At 41.7% G+C, this 13,574-nt stretch overlaps 1 pseudogene; it reads left to right on the top strand.

Moving 5' to 3' along the window:
• LOC141796310 (copine-8-like) overlaps nucleotides 1-13,574 on the top strand; it is a 149,103-nt pseudogene that overhangs the window by 90,755 nt on the left and 44,774 nt on the right.

Raw genomic sequence — 13,574 nt, 5'->3', positions numbered from 1 at the left:
CTTTGAAGACCACTTTACAGACAAACTGACCCAACCACAAAGACATCAGACAGATCTGTTTGTGTCTGTGTCACAGCCACGACTTCATCGGAGAGTTCAGCACCAGCTACAGAGAAATGTCCAGAAGCCAGTCGCAGTTCCACATCTACGAGGTAAACACACACACACACACACACACACACAAAGCCACGTCCTGGTACTCTTTGGGTATAATTTCACTCTACGTACTCCTCAGATTTGTTTTCAGAGCTGATGTTTATCTCCACGCTGTGCTCGTGTTATCAGGAGAAGTTTCCTCAGTAGAGCGTTGAGAGTTTGGAGGAAGACTTTGGTTCACAGAAGCACAAAAAGTCAACTTCTGAAAATCAAAAAACTTTGTCAGAGATGATTAGGTGGGAGGAAGGCACCGAGCGCCTCTAGCTGAAGATAAAAATGTAGTTTGTACAGTAGAGATCAAAATGATTACGTTTTCTTTCCAAAAAGTCCCAAATTTTATTCACAGGTTTTTCAAACAGCCTGCACAGCAAACCCCCCAGTGGTTAACTTCCAGTGTTAACTGTTTCAGAGTGAAGTGTTCAGTTCTTGGTGCTGTTTTGAGATCTCAAACCAAACTGCTGTGGGAGTTATTTTGCAGAAGTTTTTGCGGCAAACCTTCTCAGAGTTTCATTAAACATTACTTTGAATTCCATCAAAATGAAACTGAAAGAAAAATGAAAGTTTTTGCTGAGAACTGCCCTGTTTTAAAATTGAGGCACGTGATTTTCCTCAAATGATTTGAGCCGTGATGAACTAAATTAAAGGTTTGAGTAGCTTCAACTTCACTGCACTGTAAAAACAAACTGTTGGGTCAACTTTATAAAACTGTTTCAAACTGTTTTTTTTTTCAAATGTTTTTTTGTTTTCAGCCTGATGAGCTTAGTAATTTGATTAATTTGAAATCATCACCTTGTGGAAATCCAACTCAAAACAACCTAAGCTAAATTTCAATACTTTTCAATTCAATATCCTCTGTAACCAAACTTCAAGAAGCTGCTCGTTTACGATTTAGGAAAACAGTTTTATTCAAGTCATTTTTGCTGTTTTGTAACCGTGAGTGAGGAGGAACACAACGGATATGAGACCCTGCTGAACTTGGGGACACAGGCTGTGTTTGTTCAGTGCACCAGACTGTATATCTGTGCTCCACAGCACGGATTGACTGTCTCTGGTCTACAGGATAGACCGCTGTCTGTCCACCACATGGTGCAGATTGTCCATCTGTGTGCTGCATGGCGCACAATGTCTGTGCTCCACATTACAGATTGGGCTTCCTGTTTTCCACAGCATGTGTCAAACATGTCCTTAGTGTCAATTTAGATCAGGGATCTCAAACCCATGCCATGGAGGGCCAAGAGGCTACAGGTTTTCTTTCCAACCAAAAACTCCACCAGCTGATTTCACTGATTACCTCACCTTCAAGTAAAGAGCAGGGGCTAATCAGTGAAATCAGCTGGTGAAGTTGTTGGTTGGAAAGAAAACCTGCAGCCTCTTGGCCCTCCATGGCACAAGTTTAAGACCTCTGATTTAGAATCAATTACAAAGGCTTCACAGTGACATGTAGAGCAAAGACAACCAGTACGTGTCATGAAGCACAGACAACCAGTCCGTGTCATGAAGCACAGACAACCAGTCCCTGTCATGAAGCACAGACAACCAGTCCGTGTCATGAAGCACAGACAACCAGTCCGTGTCATGAAGCACAGACAACCAGTCCGTGTCATGAAACACAGACAACCAGTCCGTGTCATGAAGCACAGACAACCAGTCTGTGTCATGAAGCACAGACACCCGGTCCATACCAAGTGCAGAGCACAGACAGCCTGTCTGTACCATGGAGGACTAACTGGCAGTCCATGCTATGTAGCGCAGACAACCTATGTCCCTCTGCAACCGCTCAATGTTCAGCACGGTCTTATATCCACTGTGTTCCCTCCTCACTCACGGTTACAAAATGTAATCACAAAACAAATTAATGTCTAATGGAAAATGCACCTAAATAGCTAAAGTGATTCAACAAAACCTTTTTTTCTCATTAAACCGTACTTAGAAGATTTGATTGCAAACAATTCTGGGCCAACAGTGCAGATTAGAGAACAGTTTATTGTAAAATCATTGCATCGAATTGTCTAAGAAAAAAACAAATGTTCTTGTTTTTATGTCAGTCTAATTTCAGTAAAGGATCTAACACTTCACTCTGAGCTGGTCTAACACTGAAAGTTTAACTCAGGGGGATTTGCAGTGTGCTCAGTCTGCATACGTTGTTCATCCTTGCACGAGACTAAATATGGACTCTTTTTGGTTTAAAGGGAAAAATGGAATAATCAGGAAGGGCCCTGTGAATTGCATCTTCTTTTATACCTGTATGCTTCATTTTGTTAACAGGACCAGTGACAGATGTGTGTGGATCTTTGTGTGTTTTGTTGCTTATTGTTTTTTTAAAAAAAGGAAAAAGCAATAAACACATCGATCTGTTGGATCTGTTGGACAGCCCTCAGGGACATTATTGAAATTTCTGATCCTCAGGCTTGTAATGTGAGGTATAAAATCCAGGCGGATGCAGAGTGAGCACCCTTCCTCTCTCCACACACACACACACGCACACACACAGATTCAGGTCCTGCTTCTTAAGTATCTTTGCTGACTCTGGACCCTCAGTGAGATAGGGTTTGCTCTCATGCTGTAGGAGTTAATGGTCTGCTCAGTGAGCCGACCCCGAGAGGAGTCAGGCGTCCGTCTTTGAAGTCTTCAGACGGCTCCACACACACTGTACACCATTATCCATCCAACCACGGGGCCGGGGCACAACCTCCAGCTCTGGAGTCAGAGGCTAGCTGCTGACCTGTTCCTGCTTTTCCACCCAGATACGGAGCAGAGACTTCATTTATGTGGGTCCAACAGATCAATGAAAGACTCCTGAATACGAATGAGACTGAGGGTTTATTCCCAGCAGCAGCCAAAGTGGATCAGACCGGTTCACCCTGAGGACAGCTCTGGGAAATCCAGGCTCTGAATCGATATGTAATCAGATCTATGTGAGAGGAGCGGATCGATGTGAGGGACCATGAATCTACTGGAGGAGGTCTGGGTCTGTTTTAGTTAAAGGCTGGAGGTCTGCAGAGAGGAGTCTGCTCCGTGTGATTGGGTGGCTCAGCCTCGTAGAGATGCCTCCTCTGCTGTGTCAGACGATCGTCATGGTTTGGGTTTGTGTTTTGTTTATTTTTAGTTTTCTGTACTTCTCAAGATTCTGTTTTTTTCTTGGTTATTCTTTGTGTTTCTTGAGTTATTCTTTTTTTTTGTGTCTTTTCTTTAAAAACGCTTTTCTGGACACTCAAGGTCGCTTAACAGTTTAGTTCTTGTTCTTTGTGGTTCTTGTTTGGTTCTTGTCTTGTGTTGGTCTCTTTTGTCTCTGTCTGCAGTTTCCCTGTGTTGGTTAAAGCTGGCAACCCGTAACTTGTGTTCTTCCCACCTGTAACTCGTAAAAGTGCACTGGAACGGCAGTCGAACTCATAACTTCCCACCCATTCACTCATACCAGATCAATGTACCCCGAGTTATGACGTCATATCACTGCGTAAACAATATGGCGCCCTCTATGGATGCGGTGGTGCTGGCCGTGACACACGCTAAGAAATAGACTTTACAACAGTGTAACGTAAAATTTGCATGTTGCAATCACAATGTTACTGTTATATTTCCAAGACAGTGCCCAGCGTGAAATAGCTAGTGCTAGCTAGCGATAGCTAACTTTAGCGAATGTTAAAAAGTTGATCATGCTAATCAAAAACAATGTAATGTACGAAGATCTCAGCATGGAGAGCAAGTTGTGGCTCCTTTGGTGATTGAAATGATTAAGAATTATGCTTTTACTGTCGGCCATGTTGGTTTGTTTACATGCCAGAATTCCTTGCACTCAAACCAAAGTTGTAATTTGTGACTTTAAAAGAAACCTTTTACTTTTATCTGCAGCTGGATCCTTCTTGTTTTTTTTCCTGTGGATTACTGTGACCATGATCTTTGCTTTAGTTTTTACCCTGCACTCATCGACACGCCGCGCTGTGTGGGTAAAAGTCTGAGCACAGGCCGTGAGCTCAGCCTGTGTCTGTGCAGAGTTAATGTGAGTTTATGAGCCTCCAGAGACGACACGGTGAGATCTGAGGGGGAGGAGACCAAACTTTATGTAAGTTAGGTTGATTTAAATATCTGGACTCTGAGGAAACACTGGGCCTGTTGTGATTTCTCACTGTGTGGACTCAGAGGAAGCTGGACTCCAAACACTTCATGGACTGTTGTGGTCCCAGGATGCTCCTCTGACTCCTCTGACTGAATCGTTTCACACGTTTGATCGTATTTGATGTTGTCTCTCTTAAGCTGCTATGAAGGAGTGCATTGAACCCAAACTGAGGACCTAAATGAAGCCCTCTGGCTGCTCCTCGGCCACCTGCTGCTCGCAGAGACAACAAAGACGTTTAAAGCTCCTGTTTGTCTCCACAGGTGCTAAATCCAAAGAAGAAAGGGAAGAAGAAGAAGAAGTACCAAAACTCAGGAACGGTGAGTCTGCTCAGCTTCTGCTAACTGCTCTCAAACTGACAGACGCCTGCTTTAACCCAAGCTGTTGATAAGACAGCTAAGCTATGAAAAGCTAACATTAAGCTAATGTTACAGTGTTCAGAAGCTATATTATATAGCTTCAGAATACATTAGCTTATCATAGCCTAAGTAGCTCATAACTCATGATGCAGTTTATTTTAGTGAAGTCTGTTTGTTGTGAATATGTCACCCTGCTCTGACATCACTGTAGCTATCATTAGCTGTAGCTGCAGCGTTAGCTAGATCAATATAATGAGTGATTTAATGAACGGTGTACTCATAGGTTAACCTGGAGGTCAACTCTCATCCTGTTTCCCGCTCTATCCACTTTCCTGTTCTAATTAAAGGCTCAAACATTGAATAGAATAGAATAGAATAGAATAGAATAGAATAGAATAGAATATTCTTTATTGATCCCCCTTGGGGGAAATTTTTTTGCCACAGCAGCTCACAAAAAAGTGCAGAAATGCAATAACAATAAAAATAGAATAATGATAATAGAATATAAAATAAACAATTTGAAGAAATATAAAGAATATAAGAAGTATAGAAAAGTAGAAAAAAATATGACTATTTACATAAAAACAGCCCGCAAAATACAACTGTCAATCAGTAAGTGACATCATCACCATCTGCTAAATTCTCAGGAGTAAAATTGATTGAAGTTTTAAAAACAAGTCCTCATCGATGCCACAATTTTCACCAAAGCTCTCTGAAAATAAAATATTTTTGTCCTAAATTTTGTCAGAAATCCAGTCATGTCATTTTTAGGGCTGTACAATGTTTACTTTTTTGTCTAGAGGCCCAAATGCTGCAGCTTGTGTGGAACTGGATCCTTCTCTCCCATTCATTCCTATAGGGGGAGCTGAAAGGGCTTCTTTGGGGTTCACCAACTTTGAAGGCTCGTCACTCAAAAACTGTTTCTGAAACAACAAATTCGCGCACACCTTTTGTGAAGCAGGGTCCACTCTGTCATCTCAGTGAATTTCAAGCCGATACCATTTATGGCCAAGGAGAAGACCATTTTTGAAAAAGTCCCAAAAATGTGGCCGAATTTTATTTTGAAAGGCAAATTGGTGGCTTCCTGTTCCAAAAAGCTTCGAGTTGCCCCATGTTAATTTGTGTGTCTCATTGAGACAAACATTTTGACGTTGGTTTGATCTCTCCATGACATTCCTACTGCCCATTAGAGCTGTTTTAGTGTGCCTAGGTGGCGCTAGAGAGCACATTTTGATATATATAGGGTCAAAATTTGTATAATATTAAATTGTTGGCCAAATGTGAGGTGTGTTAATTTTGGTGAGTTTTTGGACACGTTTAGTCGGTCAAATACGTCACAAGTGTCCTTTCCCATCATGCCAAGGACACTACGGAAGGATTTTAAAAAGCTCTGAAATGATAAACTGATCAGTTGGGGAAAATCTTGAAGTGACGCAGTTGTAAGATCATGGCAGACACACACACAGGGGTAACACTGAGCTGCCACAACACTGTGTGGAGGTTCCCACTCACGCTGTCTTCCTCCTGTGTCACCTGACAGGTCACCCTCCTGTCCTGCCTGGTGGACACCGAGCTCTCCTTCCTGGACTACATCAGAGGCGGGTAAGTCCTCAGTAAAAGGCGGTGAGTGAAAGGCGAGTCACTTCCTGTTAGTGTACACACTGCACCCAGGATTACAGCACTATTAGCTCCAATATTTAGACAGACAGCTGCTGATAACCCGCTGCCTAATTGCTCGCCGCTGCATGCTTTGAAACACGCTGTGGTATAATCCAGCCTGATTGATGATTCCATGTTAGCCTGACGTGATTTATTTTCTCCTGTAGGACTCAGATTAATTTCACGGTGGCAATTGATTTCACGGCATCAAATGGTGAGTGTTTCAAGCCTTTGCTCCCATCAATTAAATCGCTGAAGTGTATCCAACAGATAAAAGTTTGCTGGTTAACTCTCAGATCTTCATCTGATGAGTGCTTCCTTATCAGTTTGGGTTTCCTGTGTTGACTCAGCTGAAGCAAACTTTGACATCATCTGTTTCCTCAAACGTCTGACTCCAGATTGATGTTTTTCATTAACACTTTGACAACAAACCCACATTTCTCATATTCAGTTTCCAAATGCAGCGGCTGGTTATGAAGCCCCAGAGATACTCAGCTTTACATTTGTGTGCGACAACAATTCAACAGCAAACAAATAAAGGAAACAAGCAATTCTTTGTGGCAGACTTTGTCACAGATGAGCGGTGATCTCATTTCAGTAAGCGATGATTCAGTAAGTTCATATTTGTAATACAATTCTGCAGACGTCAGGAGGAATGGATGGCTTTCATTACCCCCATCAGACCGGCTTCCTACAGCTCTGTCTCTGAGAACGATGTGGAGATTATGCATATGATCACATTATGTGTACAGTTTGTCTTTGGGGCCTCAGATATCCTCACGTAGGCTCGACTCGTGACTGAAGCAGGGACAAAGTTCTTCTTTTAACACTGTACTGGGCAGAATTAAGTCCCCTAAAACAACTGAAGCCAACAATGTCCATCAGATAGCTTCAGGTTAAGCAACAAAGAAGGTGTATTTTGCTTTCCCCTTTTAAAAGCAACAACGCTGGATGTTCAGACTGAGCATGTGCAGATTTTCAAACCTCTATTTCAGGAGTCTGCAACTTTTAATTTCATAGGAGCCATTTTTCCTCAGCTCACCTGGATTAAAGTCATTCAGGAGACACAAAATCTACTAAAATTAAGACTGTAGAATGAATAAAATTTACACATAGTTAAAATCTAGTGAAAAATAATCTATGCAAGCAGTTTTTTTTTATTTATGCAACCGTACATATGATGATGTAGTTCATTATTTTTACAAACATGTTAAAATAATTTGAAATTTCAAAACTTTGCAAATAATTCAAAAAAATAAATAATTTCAAAAATTTCAAAAATTGTGATTTTTTTTTATTTCAAAAATTTGCAAAACTGAAAAAAAAACAATATATAATATATAATGATATAAGTAATAAATAAATAAGAATTGAAATTCAAATAAAATAGAAACTTCAAAAATTGTAAAAATAATGATAATAATAATGTAAATTTTTTACATTTAAAAAATTTTGCAAAAATTTTCCAAAAAAATTTTGGACTTTCAAAACTTTTAAACTACAACAGAATTTTTGAATCTGAATTAGATTGCATGTATTAAAATTATTGCTTAATTTGTCATTTTTGTCTTTATTGCTTGTGTCCTGCGACATGTGAAGCTTGTAAATAAAACCAGCTCATTGTCAGTTCAATGAATCCATCCACACAGAATTAAAATCTGTATTTTCTTCCAGATGAGTCTTTTTGTAGATGTAGTTATCTTCCCAGGGCTGTAAAACTTGAGGTTAGCCACAGGTGCATGGAAAGTTGCTGTATATATATATTTACATATAAGTCCCCCATCCAGAAAGGGAGGATGAAAAAACTGCTCTGACAGTCAAACACAGCTATAAATCACTTAAAAAAATAAAAATAAAATAAATATGTTTACAGTATGTTTTAATATAAAGGAAGCAGAGATTTCAACCTGAACACAACAACAGATAACAGTGAAACTGAGATAAATTGGCAAGGAATAGATGCTGAATTCAAAGAGAGAAAAGGAAACTGAAGATTTTTCTACAACAATCACACGTTTCATTTGATGGACTGTGGGGGAGGAAATCCTGTGGGCTCAGGAAGCCTTTCTCTCCTCATCTTATTAGCGGAGGAGCTGCGTTTCAGAAACAGCCTCACATTACTGAGCTCAGCCCTCAAACTGAGCTTCCTCACGCGACCCTCTGAGGGTTGGAGCACCCAGTGCGGATATCTGAGCCTCTGATGCAGCTGTGCCTCCCAGAAATGTTTGTGTAACTAAAACTCCAGTCTGCCTTTTAACCCCCTTTCCACCCACTCCCCTCCTTTTTATTTAATATGACTCACAGCCCGGGGGAGCAGCATAATTACAGTTTGATGCTGATGTGTGTGTGTGTGTGTGTGTGTGTGTGTGTGTGTGTGTGTGTGTGTTATTGTGTCGAACCATCCGGGTCTCAGGCAACCCGTCGCAGCCCACCTCGCTCCATTACATGAGCCCGTACCAGCTGAATGACTACGCCATGGCGCTGCGGGCCATCGGAGAGATCATCCAGGACTACGACAGCGACAAGTTGTTTCCTGCGCTGGGATTCGGCGCCAAGCTTCCCCCTGATGGCAGGGTGTCACATGAATTCGCCCTGGTAAGGAGACAGACCTAACATTTAAACATTCACAAATATCCTAATCATCAATTTATCCAAGCTACACAGGTACACCTTATACTCATTCATACCTCCTGCATAAAAAAATATCTTTGAAAACTGCCACTTCCTGTGAGGCTCCAATGGTCACATCCAGGAAATACAAGCTGTACTTTTTTAACTCTTCAACATTCAAGTTAAAGTGAAAACTGGGAGAAAGTGACGCCATTGTTGACAGTGCTGGGAGATTTTTTCAGATTATAGAATAATTAAGAGAATAATTTAGTCATTAGACAAGACTTTGAAGATTTTTTGTTTAGTCGTCCTGCATTTTTCAGCAAAATTAAACATTTAAATCAAAGCTGCGAGCTGTGTTAGTCAGGTTTTCACACTGTTGCCCGTCCCTCATGCCAATTTCATCCTTTTTTAATGTGTGTGTGTTACACATTCCATTTTCCCGCCTTCAGTGAGTCACATGACCAGCTGCACGGAACTCTCAATCATTGTGACATCATCACCAACTGCTGCCCTCTCAGGAGTGAAACTGACAGAATTTTTAGAAAGAACTCCTCATAGATGCGACAATTTCAGCCAAATCTCTGTAAAGATGAGATATTTTTGTAGTAAATTTTGTCAGGAATCCACCCATGTCATTTTTAAAGATGTATCACTTTTACTTTTTTTGTGTAGAGGCCTAACTGCTGCAGCTTGTGTGGAACTGGATCCTCCTCTCCCATTCGTTCTAAAAGGGGGAGCTGAAAGGTCTTCTTCGGGTTTATGGAGTTCGAGGGCTCGTCATTCGAAAACCGTTTGACAAACAACAAATTCCCGCAAAGCTTTTGTAAAGCAGGGTCCACTCTGTCATCCCAGTGAATTTCAAGTCAATACCATTTATGGCCAAGGAGTAGATTAATTTTGTTTAAGGCCCCAAATTGTGGGAAAACTTTGTTTTGAAAGGCAAATTGCCGGCTTCCTGTTTGAGATAGGTCAGAGGTGTCTGCATATAATTTGTGCTTCTCAATAGGACAAACATTTTGGCATTGGTTTGAAATCTCTATGACATTCCTACTGCCCATCAGAGCTGTTTTAGTGTGCCTAGGTGGCGCTGGAAGGCACATTTGGTGTGTTGGGGGTCAATTTTTGTATTACATCTCACAGGTTTTGGAGACTTTTTGAGCACGTTTAGGGGGTCAAGGAATAAGAAGAAGTAGAAGAAGAAGAAGAGGAATTTTAGGAGAGGACACCTTCTAGCTTGCTAAAAGGTAGCATCACGTTTCTGTGTGGGAGAGACTTGAGAGCTGTGCCAACTTGGCATGTTAGCAAAAGCTAATCACGGGTATTTGATATATGGTTAGCAGAAAGCTAACTTGTGTCGTTCTTTGTGCTGTGCTGCTCTCCAAGTGAAAATCAAACCAAGCTTCACCCTTGTTTAGGAAAAAGCTTTATCTGTTTGGCGTTTTTTTTTTTTTTTTAATTTTGGTTACATCCACTATCGTAGCCACTCTGATTAGCTTCTTCCACTTGCTAATCATCACGCAAAGTCACTTTCTCACTGGGAGCGCTGTGATTGGTTCGGCCCAGAAACATCTGGAAACAACCAAAACATCAACATCCAGGTAGAGGAGGGGGTTGAGGCAGACACAGACACTGACACACATGTATAGAGGCCCAGAGGCGACGACTGATCAGGATCATTCCAGTAAAAGTTGATGTTTTGATTTTAGGAAAATCCTGCAGACTCTACCTTTAAAGACGGAAAAAAGAAAGAAGTTATATAACTTTATTCTTCTTGTGAAAATACTGAAGCAAAATTTGAAACAACTTTTCCTTCCACAAAAATGCCCCACTCGTTTCTCAAAGCAGTTTTTAAGGAACAAAAAGCTACAAAAATAACAGTGAAAACAAACTCAGAGATAAACTATCTTTAAGACCTGAGGGATTTTCTTCAAACTTCAAAAATGTGTGTTAATTCCAGCTCTAATGAAAAGTTTTACGCTCACAGAATTCATTTGGATTAATTCTCCGATCGATGCTGGAAGGCGTCTCTAAAAGTCGTTAGGGAACATTTACAGAGACATGTTTAATTGTGTCGTGAAGGCTCGGTCTCAGTGAGATGTGGTTTTAATTTCAAACAGCATTAATTTAAAGAGTGCTGTTGTAAAACCTGACAGGATAAAATCTGAATTTCCTCAAACTGCTCTTTAATGCAGGAGAAACTTTTAATGGCTTCTTCTCTGCAGCTCTGAAAGCAAAGCTGATACTGTACGTCTTCATCAAAGACAGAAACAAACAGGAAGTTTCAGGAGAAACTTTATAAAACAGTGAAAACCAAAGCTGTGAATTCTGTTTCTGGCTCAGATGACCAATCACAGCCGTGCTCGGTGTAGGCGGCGGTAGGTGTGATGGTCCACAAACATAAACAAATGAGACATCAGCCCACGCTCTGAGGTGATGAAGGGAAGAGGAGCTGCTCAGGTTCCTGCTGTAAACGAAGGGAACGTGGCCCTGAGAGATGTGTACGTGACTCGTCTGTGATACATCGTTATGTCTGACTGAAAACTGTGGATTCAGATTAAAGAGGAGCGTGACGGCGGTTTGACGGCTGTTTAAGGTGTGAGGCATGAGGAGATCACAGCCGTAGAAACACAGACACAAACATCTGTCCTTCATCTACCACTACATTCATCCTTTTATAACTACTTCCTCCCTTCCATCCATCAATTCTTCTGTCCATCCTCAAGCCAATGATCCATCGATCTTTTTTTGATTAATTGATCTATCCTTCATCAATCTATCATCTCTTTAACCATTTATCTACCTCCCTGTTGATCCATCCATCAATTTCATCCATCCATCAACCCATCCATCAACCCATCCATCAACCCATCCATCCATGCATCCATTCATGCATCCATCCATCCATCCATAATCAATCCTCCATCCATCCATTAATCCTTCCATCCACCCATCCATCCATTAATCAATCCTCCATCCATCAATCAATCCTTCTATCCATCCATCTATCCATCCATCCAAAATCAATCCTCCATCCATCCATCAATCCTTCCATCCATCCTCCCTCCATCCATCCGTCAATCATCCACCCATTTACCCATCAATCATCCATCCATCCATCAATCAGTCAATCAGCTTTCCATCCAACCACTCATCCATCCATCCATCCGTCCATCTATCCATCAAACCATCCACCCATCCATCCATCCATCCATCCATTAATCAATTCTTCATCCATCAATCCATCCGTCCATTCATCCATCCATCCATCCATCCATCCATCCATCCATCATCCATCCATCCATTCAACAGTCTGTTATCCATCCATCCATCCATCCATCCATCCTCCCTCCATCCATCCATCAGTCAATCATCCACCCATCTACCCATCAATCATCCATCCATCCATCCGTCCATCAATCAGTCAATCAGCTTTCCATCCAACCACTCATCCATCCATCCGTCCATCCATCCATCAAACCATCCACTCATCCATCCATCCATCCAACCATTAATCAATTCTTCATCCATCAATCCATCCAACCATCCAGCAATCCATCCAGCCATCCATCCATCCAATAATCCATTTATCCATCCATCAATCATCCATCCATCCAACCATCCATCCAACCATACATCCCATCATCCATTAATCAATCATCTTTCCATTTATCTATCCATCCATCCACCCATCAATCATCCAACCATCCATCCATTAATTAATCCTCCATCTATCCATCCATCCATCTATCCATTAATCAATCAATCAATCATCCATCCAGCCATCAATCCATCCATCGATCCAACCATCCACTAATCCATCCATCCTTCCATCCATCCTTCCATCCATCCATCCATCCATCCAACCATCACCTCCAACCATCTATCCATCCATCCATCATCCATTCATCTATCCATCCACCCACCCATCCATCCTTTTTCACGTGATCTCCATTTTCCATCCAACATCAATTTTTCAATCTTTTCCGTCTCATTTATGTTTGCATCGTATCATCTGCTTCATTCTTCATCCATTCTTTATCCATCTTACCAACCTTTCATTCATATTTTTTCTTTCATCTATCCATCAGCCCAATAAACTCCCAACTTTCTTTCTTTATCTAATCATTATCAGTTTTCTTCTTTCCATCATCACTCTGTCATCTTAAGGTCCATTGTTCCTGCCTTCATTTCATCCATTCATTCATCCATCGATTCAGCGTCTCATCCTTTCACTCTCCTGGGGACAGAAAGACTCAGTGCTGGTTGTTCTGACTCCGCCTCCGTCTCCCATGATCCTCTCTGTGGTCTCCTGCCTCCTCCTCTTCCAGATGTTGCTCCAGAGACATTTACAGCCGTTACATCTGCTCAGCTTTGAGTAGCAGCCTCCCCAGAGGCCCCGGGCCCCGAGACAAGGCGCACACACACTGCTCCTCACATTAAAGACTCCACTTAGTCGGCTTTTAAAGAGGAAGACGAGGAAGACGAGGAGGAGGAGGAGGACTGCAGCTGTGTGGCAGCGGCGGGTGGGACACAGTCACTCCTGAATCCAACGTGATCGAGCAGGCTCCGTTTACACAGCGAAGGAGTCTCATGAGCGCCGCTCGTACTCACGGGCAACCAAGCACGGCTCGCCAAGATGGCTCCTGCCTGAGTTAATTAGAAAGAGCGGGAACATA

Source organism: Halichoeres trimaculatus, unplaced genomic scaffold (genome assembly GCF_033239565.1).
Source record: "Halichoeres trimaculatus isolate MK-OKI-2021-1 unplaced genomic scaffold, fHalTri1.1 fHalTri1_scaffold_10, whole genome shotgun sequence".
Classification (NCBI taxonomy): domain Eukaryota; kingdom Metazoa; phylum Chordata; class Actinopteri; order Labriformes; family Labridae; genus Halichoeres; species Halichoeres trimaculatus.
Note: the sequence above shows the minus strand (reverse complement) of the source record. Positions and strands in the feature narration are given on the sequence as shown.